This window comes from Nerophis ophidion, linkage group LG14, assembly GCF_033978795.1.
Source record: "Nerophis ophidion isolate RoL-2023_Sa linkage group LG14, RoL_Noph_v1.0, whole genome shotgun sequence".
NCBI lineage: Eukaryota > Metazoa > Chordata > Actinopteri > Syngnathiformes > Syngnathidae > Nerophis > Nerophis ophidion.
Window position 1 is genome coordinate 38,758,348 of NC_084624.1, and position 12,827 is coordinate 38,771,174.

Genomic DNA, 12,827 nt, shown 5'->3' on the forward strand with positions numbered 1-12,827 from the left:
TGTTTACATTCCCGAAGGTGAAGCTTTACTATGGAACAGAGCGGTCAAGCGAACATGGATCCCGACCACATGTCAACCGGCAGATTTCGGTGAGAAAATTGTGGTAATAAGTCGGCTCTTACCGTAGACATGAGCGGGGCTCGCGTCCTCCTGCAGCTGCGGACTCTCTTACCTCCTCCCACCGGAGACACTGGCGGTCACCACACTTGTGGCCACACCCCTCCGACTTTCAGGTACCATATAATCTCACTAAAACACTAGTAACACAATAAGCAGATAAGGGATTTTCCAGAATTGTCCTAGTAAATGTGTCTAATAACATCTGAATCGCTCACACTGCCCTCGCCTTTTTCTTTTTCTTTCTAGTCCTTCACTCTCACTATCCTCATCCACGAATCTTTCATCCTCGCTCAAATTAATGGGGCAATCGTCGCTTTTTTCGGTCCGAATCGCTTTCGCTGCTGGTGGCTATGATTGTAAACAATGTGAGGATGTGAGGAGCTACACAACCCGTGATGTCACGCGCACATCGTCTGCTACTTCCGGTACAGTCAAAGCTCTTTTATTAGCGACCAAAATGTTGCGAACTTTATCGTCGATGTTCTCTACTAAATCCTTTCAGCAAAAATATGGCAATATCGCGAAATGATCAAGTATGACACATAGAATGGACCTGCTATCCCTGTTTAAATAAGAAAATCTCATTACAGTAGGCCTTTAAGTGCACAGGAAGCCAGTGCAGGTGAGCCAGTATAGGCGTAATATGATCAAACTTTCTTGTTCTTGTCAGTTTGTACCAACTGTAATCTTTTAATGCTAGACATAGGGAGACCCGAAAATAATATGTTACAGCAATCGAGATGTAAGGAACCTATAAATAATGATCTCAGCGTCAATGGTTTACAAAATGGAATTTGTTTTTGCAATATTACGGCTTTGAAAGAAGGCTGTTTTAGTAACACTCTTGTGTGTGACTAAAATGAAAGAGTTGGATCAAAGTGTTTGACACCATCCAACCATAACTCTACGTTTGCCGCTACATGAAGTGTATCATTTTTATGGTACTGTAGCGTTAATGTAACCGAGGGACAGAATAAAAAAAAAAAAATGAAATAATTGGTATAAATAACTGCACTTTGTTTTAGATTGTGAAAAACAAGTATTTGATGCCACTAAAAAAAAAACAGGTTTAGTACTTGGTGTAGAAGGGAAGCAAGCATTTTCAACATCCGGTCCGCCAAAGCTTTTCATTCACTTTAATAATCGTAATGGGTTGGGTTGCCCATGTATGCAGTACTGCCGCCACCCCGCAGGGAGACACAGTGAGACATTTGTGTCACGATAAAGCAACAGTAAAGTGAGTAGAAGAAAACTACTATTTCAACCTTGAAAAAAAATCGAAATAAATTGCCAAAATCAGACTTTTAACAACGACTGGACACCGTGTTCTAGATAAGAAGCAATAATGATAGAAATCCACAAATGTAAGCTTCATCACGAAACTTGGTCAAATATATGTAAGTAGATATTGTGCAGAAAGATATGTAGTCTGTTTTGTATTGACATTGGTGACTTTGCGATGTCTTTTCTATTCGTGGCTGTGTTTTAACTTCGGGCGATCAGCGCTGATTGATTGAAACTTGTATTAGTAGATTGCAAAGTACAGTACATATTCCATACAATTGACCACTGAATGGTAACACTCAAATAAGTTTTTCAACTTGTTTAAGTCGGGGTCCACGTTAATCAAATTATGGTAGCTCGTTTAATACAGCGCTAATTCTGACCAGTAAAGCAGTGTGGTTCACAACCTTTTTCAGTGATGTACCCCCTTTGAACATATTTTTAATTCAAGTACCCCCTAATCAGAGCAAGGCATTTTTGTTTGGAAAAAAAGAGATAAAGAAGTAAAATACAGCACTATGTCATCAGTTTCTGATTAATTAAATTGTATAACAGGGCAAAATATTGCTCATTTGTAGTGGTCTTTCTTGAACTACTTGGAAAAAAGATATAAAAATAACTAAAAGCTAGTTGTAAAAAAATAAACAAGTGATTCAATTATAAATAAAACATTTTACACAGAAGTAATCATCAACTGTCAACCAAGAATTTCTTCAGCCTGCAACACATAGTCATTTTGATAGTAGGCCATTATAGCTAATATAGACACTTACGTCATGTGTGGCCTTCATTATAAGACTTATATACGGTTTGTCATTTTTTGCAGCTCCAGACAGATTTGTTTTTTGTATTTTTGGTCCAATATGGCTCTTCCAACGTTTCGAGTTACCGACCCCTGACTTAGGTGATGTTGAAACTTTTACATCTTGAGTAAAGTATTTCTCTTTAAGAGCATATGGATCAACTCTATCAAATTGACATATTCTTATAAAGTTAAAGTTAAAGTACCAATGATTGTCACACATATACTAGATGTGGCGAAATTATTCTCTGCATTTGAAATACAATCTCCCCCATCACCCTTGACCACCTACTGGGAGGTGAGGGGAGCAGTGGGCAGCAGCGGTGCCGCGCCCGGGAATCATTTATGGTGATTTAACCACCAATTCCAACCCTGGATGCTGAGTGTCAAGCAGGGAGGTAATGGGTCCCATTTTTATAGTCTTTGGTATGACTCGGCCGGGATTTGAACTCACGACCTACCAATCTCAGGGCGGACACTCTAACCACTAGGCCACTAGTGGTTATATTGTCTTGTGGGAACGTGACCACCGTCTAAAACTCAAAAGCTCCTCTAGGACAGTGGTTCTCAACCTTTTTTCCGTGATGTACCCCCTGTGAACATTTTTTTAATTCAAGTACCCCCTAATCAGAGCAAAGCATTTTTGGTCGATAAAGAAGTAAAATACAGCACTATGTCATCAGTTTCTGATTTATTAAATTGTATAACAGGGCAAAATATTGCTAATTTGTAGTGGTCTTTCTTGAACTACTTGGAAAAAAGATATAAAAATAACTAAAAGATAGTTGTAAAAAAATAAACAAGTGATTCAATTATAAATAAAACATTTTACACAGAAGTAATCATCAACTTAAAGTGCCCTCTTTGGGGATTGTAATAGAGATCCATCTGGATTCATCAACTTAATTCTAAACATTTTGTCACAAAAAAAGAAATCTTTAACATCAATGGGGCGGCATAGCTTGGTTGGTAGAGCGGCCGTGCCAACAACTTGAGGGTTGCGGGTTCGATTCCCGCTTGTGCCATCCTAGTTACTGCCGTTGTGTCCTTGGGCAAGACACTTTACCCACCTGCTCCCAGTGCCACCCACACTGGTTTAAATGTAACTTAGATATTGGGTTTCACTATGTAAAGCGCTTTGAGTCACTAGAGAAAAGCGCTATATAAATATAATTCACACTTCACTTCACTGAAAAAAATTTAAAAAAGAAATCTTTAACATCAATATTTATAGAACATGGGCTTCACGGTGGGAGAGGGGTTAGTGCGTCTGCCTCACAATACGAAGGTCCTGCAGTCCTGGGTTCAATCCCAGGCTCGGGATCTTTCTGTGTGGAGTTTGCATGTTCTCCTCGTGAACGCGTGGGTTCCCTCCGGGTACTCCAGCTTCCTCCCACTTCCAAAGACATGCACCTGGGGATAGGTTGATTGGCAACACTAAATTGGCCCTAGTGTGTGAATGTGAGTGTGAATGTTGCTGTGTTCGCCCTGCGATGAGGTGGTGACTTGTCCAGGTTGTACCCCGCCTTCCGCCCGATTGTAGCTGAGATAGGCGCCAGCGACCCCAAAAGGGAATAAGCGGTAGAAAATGGATGGATGGATTTATAGAACATGTCCACAAAAAATCTATCTGTCAACACTGAATATTGCATTGTTGCATTCCTTTTCACAGTTTATGAACTTACATTCATATTTTGTTGAAGTATTATTCAATACATATATTTATAAAGGATTTTTTTAAATTGCCGCTATTTTTAGAATATTTCAAAAAGAACTACTGATCTCGAGCAGTGGTTATCAAATGGGGGTACGCATAACCCTGGGGGTACTTGAAGGTATGCCAAGGGGTACGTGAGACTTTTTTTTAATATTCTAAAAATAGCGGCAATTCAAAAATCCTTTATAAATATATTTATTGAATAATACTTCAACAAAATATGAATGTAAGTTCATAAACTGTGAAAAGAAATACCACAATGCAATATTCTGTGTTGACAGCTAGATTTTTTGTGGACATGTTCTATAAATATTGATGTTAAAGATTTCTTTTTTTGTGAAGAAATGTTTAGAATTAAGCTAATGAATCCAGATGGATCTCTATTACAATCCCCAAAGAGGGCACTTTAAGTTGATGATTACTACTATGTCTAGAAATCTTTATTTATGATTGAATCACTTGTTTATTTTTCAACAAGTTTTTAGTTATTTTTATATCTTTTTTTCCAAATAGTTGAAGAAAGACCACTACAAATGAGCAATATTTTGCACTGTTATACAATTTAATAAATCAGAAACTGGTGACAAAGTGCTGTATTTTACTTCTTTATCTCTTTTTTTCAACCAAAAATCTTTGCTCTCTGATTAGGGGGTACTTGAATTAAAAACATGTTCACAGGGGGTACATCACTGAAAAAAGGTTGAGACCCACTGCCCTAGATGATCATGTAACAATGTCTGTAGATGCTAATGTCAATATGGCCACATAGCCCTGTAACAGTTTTTGTTGGTTTTTTTGGTCAATTGCACAAATTTTTGTGGAGGCATTTTTGTGCGGTGCCATGGTGATGAATGATAATTTTACTTATCACGGCGATATGGCGTTCAACTCTCCTTCGCGGTCATGTGACCTTGAAACCGTAGGTTACATGCAGGTCACTTGCAAGACTCGTTATTGTTGACTTTGTCTGTGTGTGTGTGTGTTTAACATGTGATCCCTGTGACTATTATTAACCTGGCGTCGTGTTTTTCATGTTACATGTTCCCCGCTTCTAATGAGTCCTCGTTAAAAACATCCACATCAGTGCCATTTGCCTTTAACGAGCGTGTTCCAAAACAACATAGATGGCGCCGCAGCTGCCACAGCTTGTGGGCTTTTTAATTTTGGTCTCCGTGGGAGGTGCAGAGGCCTTCGGGGGCAAGCGAAGAAATTGAATCAGCCCTGATGGCGTCCTGGGAGAGATTCACAATAACACAGAGTAGCACGCCGTAATGCACCCAGGGGGCGCCGCGCCTCACTGCGTGTGTGTGTGTGTGTGTGTGTGTGTGTGTGTGTGTGTGTGTGTGTGTGTGTGTGTGTGTGTGTGTGTGTGTGTGTGTGTGTGTGTGTGTGTGTGTGTGTGTGTGTGTGTGCGTGTGTGTGTGTGTGCGTGTGTGTGTGTGCGTGTGTGTGTGTGTGTGTGTTAGCGTCTCGAAGCTCCAGTCTGATCTGATCCTCCCACACAACGAGCAAGCGTGAAATAAATACTCTGTGTGCTTTTTGAGGCATGGCGTCCTGCAGCAGGGGCAGACCGCCCACTATCATGAGCGACCACCTGCTCTAACGTCACATGACATCGTGTGTGACTTACGTGTCTCACACTGAGCACGCTCGTCTCAATAAGCTTCCACATTCCCTTTTCTGAAAAATTGAGGTTCACAGCTGTATAAGGTCCTGACTTTTTTTTAAATATGTTTACCCCCCGCGACCCCAAAAGGGAATAAGCGGTAGAAAATGGATGGATGGATGTTTACAAAGGCTGCTCATTGCTCTGAGCAACCCCGACCGAGTCACACCTAAGCCTATAAAAATGGGACCCATTACCTCCCTGCTTGGCACTCAGCACCAAGGGTTGAAATTGGGGGTTAAATCACCAAAAGTGATTCCCGGGCACGGCCACCGCTGCTGCTCACTGCTCCCCTCACCTCCCAGGGGGCGAACAAGGGAATGAGTCAAATGCAGAGGACAAATTTCACCACACCTAGTGTGTCTGTGACTATCATTGGTACTTTAACTTTTTAACTTTATTGTTCAAGTACCGGGCAGCACGGTGGAACAGGGGTCAGTGCATGTGCCTCACAATACGAAGGTCCTGAGTTGTCCTCGATTCAATCCTGGGCTCGGGATCTTTCTGTGTGGAGTTTGCATGTTCTCCCCGTGACCGTGTGGGTTCCCTCCAGGTACTCCGGCTTCCTTCAGGTGGCAACTTGTCCAGGGTGTACGATGCCTTCCAGCCCAAATGCAGCTGGGATAGGCTCCAGCGACCACCCGCGACCCCGAACGGGACAAGCGGTAGAAATGGATGGATGGATGTTCAAGTACCAATAATAATAATAATGCCACATGTGCCCATTGACACATTTAAACGGATTAAATGCCTAACTGGAATAAAAATTCTTCATGTAAACACGCCATTGGGAATATTCTGAACCGATCGCACGTTTGAAACAGAATTTCATTCTGATCGAGACGGGCCAAGTCATGAAAATACATCCTCGAAAATTCGGGATTGAATTATCCTTACCTTGCATGTCTTCGATATTATCTACTCTTCGGTGGTAGAGGCGGCACTACATTTAATAGTCTCGGAATGAAGCCATTGTCTTGCTGCTGTCTCCCCTGATTCAAAATGTACAGAAGTATGCTGTTGAGTTTGTTGCTTTAAAACAAAACTAGCAAAAACAAAAGTATGGTATGGTATGTCCACGTAACAATAAAAGAATGGATCCAGTTGTCGTCTCAATGAGCTGTTTTATTTACGACATTACATCTACTCCAAGTGCTAACTGCAAGCCTCAGACACGTACACAGAATGTCGTAACATGAAGACGCGTGGCAACGTGTACATACATAAATGGCACAGAACAGCTTCATTTCAAAAAGAGAGGTAAAGCTAAAGTAGTGAACAGAAGGAAAACATTTTAAATAAATACTGTGATAACGTCAGACAACCAGACATGCACAAAGCCATGTTTGTTTACAGTGAAAGGCGTTTTTTTATTAATTTTTTTTTTTTTTTAACAGAGATGGATTGGGTGGTCAGTTGTCCTCACTTTTGGTTTGTGTTCCGATTTCGCTTCTTCTTGTGTGTAGGTATATGTATTTGTAAGTATGTAGGTATGTGTATGTATGTATGTATATTTGTGTATATATATGTATATTTGTGTATATATACACATGCATATATATGTATGTGTGTGTGTATGTATATATAACCATATGTATTTTTGGGGGGCGCTCTCGGGGCCTGCTTGTCAGGCGTGAGTCGGCGCCTCAGGCTACTGCAGCCGGGCTGCGTGTCTGGGGTCCCTGGGTCCCACCGTTCACCCCTTCTGGATGCTGTCCTGGTTGGGGCCTGCTGGGTCTAATTACTGCATCTATCGTGGCAACTCGGTGCGCTGCAGGGTTTTCTGCAGCGCTGTAAGGCAGCCAGCTGCTGGGGTAGTAACCTTGTGTGTCAGCGTGTCTGTGATCTCCTTTTTTTTTTTGCCCCCTCTTTCTCTTCCCTTAGGGGGAAGATCTGCCAAGGCACCATCGCTGGGGTCCCTGCAGGTGGGGTGGGTGTTTCCCGTGGCCTCGTGCTGGGCGGTCTTTCAGCGGTATATGACAGGCCCCGCCATGCTCTCCTGGAGCTCATGGGGGCCTGTTTGCTGGTGGGGTGGGGCGGTCTTCCCGTCCGGCTGCAGGGGGGTCTGTGGTCCCCTCGGGGCGGGGCGTTCCGTCTTTCTGCATACGGGCGAAAGGCGGGGTAAACCCTGGACAAGTCGCCACCTCATTGGAGGGCCAACACGGACAGACAACATTTACACTCACATTCACACACTAGGGCCAATTAAGTGTTGCCAATCAACCTATCCCCAGGTGCATGTCTTTGGAGGTGGGAGGAAGCCGGAGTACCCGGAGGAAACCCACGCAGATCGAACCCAAGACCTTCGTATTGTGAGGCACAATACGAAGGTCCTTCATTTCAGCGACTTTGTAATACATTTTAACTCCCTAAGCAACATTTTTTTTTAGATATCTACGGATCCGCAGTTTTATTCGTAATACTTTTACCAGATTTCCAAACTTACCAACTGACGCAATTTTAAATGCATTTTTGACACCACTTCCGATTTTAAAATAATCAATTACTCGTATTTACAATCACATTTTTAATTTTAAACCCCGAGTCTCTAAATTCAATTAAGTCACTTTAGGAGGGTGACTTAGGAGTGACCCCAACTGTGGGGAGCTGGACAGAGATTTTAAGCAGAGTTTATAAGTCTTCTATTTGTACTAGACACAGCCTTATTCAAAGCAAGCTAATATATTGTACATAATTTACCAAGGGCGAAATATTAGCATTACGTGTGATAGACTCCAGCTAACTTAATCCAGTACATATGTTTTGGCTTTGCCCATCCATGTGCTGTTACTGGACTGACATTTTTAATACTTTGTCTTTGGTAATTGGCGAAAAGATTGAATCCAATCCTCTAAGCCAGGGGTGACAAACTCATTTTAGATCGAGGGCCACATGGAGAAAAATCCACTCTTAAGTGGGCTGGACTGGTAAAAATCACGGCACAATAACTTAGAAATAAAGACAACTTCAGATTGTTTTCTTTGTTTAAAAATAGAACAAGCACATTCTGAAAATGTACAAATCATAATGTTGTTGAGTTTTTTTTACACTTACATATTCACATACATTAATAGTGTTCTATCTTTATTTGTCGCTATTTATACTTTCTGAATAAATGATGTTCATCAGTCAACTCCATCCCATCCATTTTCTACCACTTATTCCCTTTGGGGTCGCGGGGGGCGCTGGTGCCTATCTCAGTTACAATCAGGCGGAAAGCGGTGTACACCCTGGACAAGAGGTATTAATTTTCAATCCATCTCAGATCAGTCAACTCGTTGTTGTTCATTTTCAATCCATCAAGATAAAAAAATAATATCAAAATCAAATGACAGTATGTTATTTATGTAGTTTGCTCGATTTCCTCGACTGGTGCCCTATTATCATGTGGTTTATATTTTTTACATATGTAGTATAATCTACAAAGATACAAAGAATTCCTATAGCGACACCTAGTGGACACATTTAGAACATCGGTTTCTATCATTCAAAGATTTCGTCTCAATTTTATACTTAGCAAACTCATCCCGTGGGCTGGATAAAACCTGTTAGGCCCGCTGGCCATACGTTTGACACCCCTGCTCTTAGCGGACTATTTGGGGTAACCCCTTTGTCATCTTCTCTTAGCAAATCCAAAAACAACTTGGTAGCATTTCCTAATTTGTTGGCGAGAAGCCTGATTGTGCTCAACTGGAAGGCTGCAACGCCTCCCTGCCACATTCGCTGGATTAGAGTTATTCCCTCATGTCTTTGAAATTGAGAAAATTGGGCTGACATTGAATGGTTGTTCTGTAAAATTTCAAGAAGTATGGGTTGCGTTCCTAAAATATCTAAAAGAGACAGATCTCCAATTTAAACCCGACTGAAAAGTAATTGAAATGTAAATAATTAATGAGCCTTTTGTTTGCTTTTGTGTATTGCTGCACCGTGTAGGGGCCATTCAAGAGTTCAGTTGTCTGTGGCTTCATGTCAATATTTGCCTGTATTTATTTGACTGATGTTTTGGTTGTGTCTTTTCTTTTTTGTTATATATATATATATATATATATATATATATATATATATATATATATATATATATATATATATATATATATATATATATATATATATATATATAACCAAATGACCAGTTTCTACAAACATTTGTAAAAGAATGGGCCGCTCTTAGGAGCTCAATGATTTCCAGCGTGGAACTGTCATAGGATGCCACCTGCGCAACAAATCCAGCCGAGAAATTTCTAAAGGACGAGTGTGGGTTTGGAGGTTGCCAGGAGAACGGTACATTTTCCGAGGGTGAAATTTGGTGGAGGAGGAATTATGGTGTGGGTTTTTTTTTCAGGAGATGGGTTTGGCCCCTTAGTTCCAATGAAAGGAACTTTGAATGCTCCAGGATACCAAAAAGGCGTTGCTACAAAAAGTAGCATTATTGTTAATTTGTAGCATCAGTTGAAAAGTCACCAGCGAGAGAATGAAGAGTGCATGGAACTCCGCATGTGAACATCTCCGTTTGGTGCCACACCCACAAAATGCCCAAGCAACCATTCCCAGATCAACACCATATGAAAAAAATAGTCAACAACAGAAGGAGATAACGTCCGCAGGAACCTACCACATAGCGAAGGACATACACTATTTGATTTCCTTTTATACAGCTCATTATTATTGAACAGTTAATGCATCGGTTGAGGTGGGCAGAGTTGGAGGCGCGGGGGTGTATAATATAGTCAGGAAGAGTCATGGATGCAAATGATTCTGGGTATTTGTTGTGTTGCGTTTATGTTGTGTTACTGTGAGCATGTTCTCCCGAAATGCGTTTGTCATTCTTGTTTGGTGTGGGTTCACAGTGTGGCGCATATTAGTAAGAGTGTTAAAGTTTTTTATAACACAACCTTCAGTGTAACCTGTATAGCTGTTGACCAAGTATGCCTTGCAATTTTGTATGTGTGACGATAGGAGCACCGAAATGCATGCGTCCGGCCGGCACGCAGATAGCATGGTATTTCCCCAGGTGGATTTTTGTACTGCTTCTTCTGTCCCCCTTGGGTGCGTTGTCCTTCCGTCAGTTGTTCGTACAACATCTGTTTTGGAAGGCAACTGTCTGGCATGCGTATCACATGGCCTGTCCATCGCAGCTGGTACTGTATGACAGTTGTAGTGATGCTGGGCATGTTAGTTTCCTTCAGAACACTAATGTTGGTGCGCCTATCTTCCCAGCTGATCCTGAGGATCTTGCGCAGACATCGCTGGTGGTACTGCTCCAGAGCCTTCCGGTGTCTGCTGTAGGTGGTCCAGCTATCAGCCCACTAGAACAGAGTAGGCAGAACTACAGCTTGATAGACAAGAAGCTTGATGTTGGTCTGGATGACCCTATTCTCAAAAACTATTTTCTTGAGCTTAGCAAAGGCTGCGCTGGCACAACCTATGCTTGCAATACCTAGGGGGTGGCTTCCCACCAGAGGGATTTGTGGAGCAGGATGGTCCATGAAGGCACAGATTAATTACAACCCCCGTTTTCATGAGTTGGGAAAGGTTAGATGTAAATATAAACGAAATACAATGATTTACAAATCATTTTCAACCCATATTCAGTTGAAAATGCTACAAAGACAACATATTTGATGTTCAAACTGATAAACGTTTTTTTTTGTTTGCAAATAATCATTGACTTTAGAATTGGATGCCAGCAACACGTGACAAAGAAGTTGGGAAAGGTGGTAGTAAATACTGATCAAGATGAGGAATGCTCATCAAACACTTATTTGGAACATCCCACAGGTGTGCAGGCTAATTGGGAATAGGTGGGTGCCATCATTGGGTATAAAAACAGCTTCCCAAAAAATGCTCAGTCTTTCACAAGAAAGGATGTAGCGAGGTACACCCATTTGTCCACAACTGAGTGAGCAAATAGTCAAACAGTTTAAGAACAACGTTTCTCAAAGTGCAATTGCAAGAAATTTAGGGATTTCATTGTGTACGGTCCATATCATCAAAAGGTTCAGAGAATCTGGAGAAATCACTCCACATAAGCGGCATGGCCGGAAACCAACAATGAATGACCGTGACCTTCGATCCCTCAGACGGCACTGTATCAAAAACCGAAATCAATCTCTAAAGGATATCACCTTATGGGCTCAGGAACACTTCATAAAACTACTGTCACTAAATACAGTTTGTCGCTACATCTGTAAGTACAAGTTTAAGCTCTACTATGCAAAGCAAAAGCCATTTTTCAACAACATCCAGAAACGCTGCCGGCTTCTCTGTGCCCGAGATCATCTAAGATGGACTGATGCAAAGTGGAAAAATGTTCTGTGGTCTGACGAGTCCACATTTCAAATATTTTTTGGAAGTATTCGACATCGTGTCAGCGAACCATTCAAACTGTTATCGACGCAAAGTTCAAAAGCCAGCATCTGTGATGGTATGGGGGTGCATTAGTGCCCAAGGCATGGGTAACTTACACATCTGTGAAGGCACCATTAATGCTGAAAGGTACATACAGGTTTTGGAACAACATATGCTGCCATCTAAGCGCCATCTTTTTCATGGATGCCCCTGCTTATTTCAGCAAGACAATGCCAAGCCACATTCAGCACGTGTTACAACAGCGTGGCTTCGTAAAAACAGAGTGTGGGTACTTTCCTGGCCTGCCTGCAGTCCAGACCTGTTTCCCATCAAAAATGTGTGGCGCATTATGAAGCATATAATACGACAGCGGAGACCCCAGACTGTTGAACGACTGAAGCTCTACATGAAACAAGAATGGGAAAGAATTCCACTTTCAAAGCTTCAACAATTAGTTTCCTCAGTTCCCAAACGTTTATTGAGTGTTGTTAAAAGAAAAGGTGATGTAACACAATGGTGAACATGCCCTTTTCCAACTTGGCACGTGTTGCAGTCATGAAATTCTAAGTTAATTATTATTTGCAAAAAAAAAAAAAAATGTATGTATGAACATCAAATATCTTGTGAAAAGGATTTGCAAATGATTGTATTTTGTTTATATTCACATCTAACACAATTTCCCAACTCATATGGAAATGGAGTTTGTAAACTTTTGACCTCAACTGCAGGTGTATAATTTGAAAAAAAAAAAAAACGTGTTTGGTCTCTGTGTGTTGTTTCATGTCACTGAAGTCACAGCAGGTTGTCTCTTTGTGGGCCAACTCCAAGCATCCTCTGTGATTGTTGGCAGGGAACTAGTAGAAGACCTGCCCAGGCTTATCTGACATGCA

The 12,827-nt window shown here is 41.4% G+C and overlaps 1 protein-coding gene across 2 annotated transcripts in view; it reads left to right on the forward strand.

The window, feature by feature from the left end:
* Positions 1–12,827, forward strand: part of adcy8 (adenylate cyclase 8 (brain)) — a 176,530-nt gene that overhangs the window by 76,356 nt on the left and 87,347 nt on the right. The window lies entirely within an intron of this gene.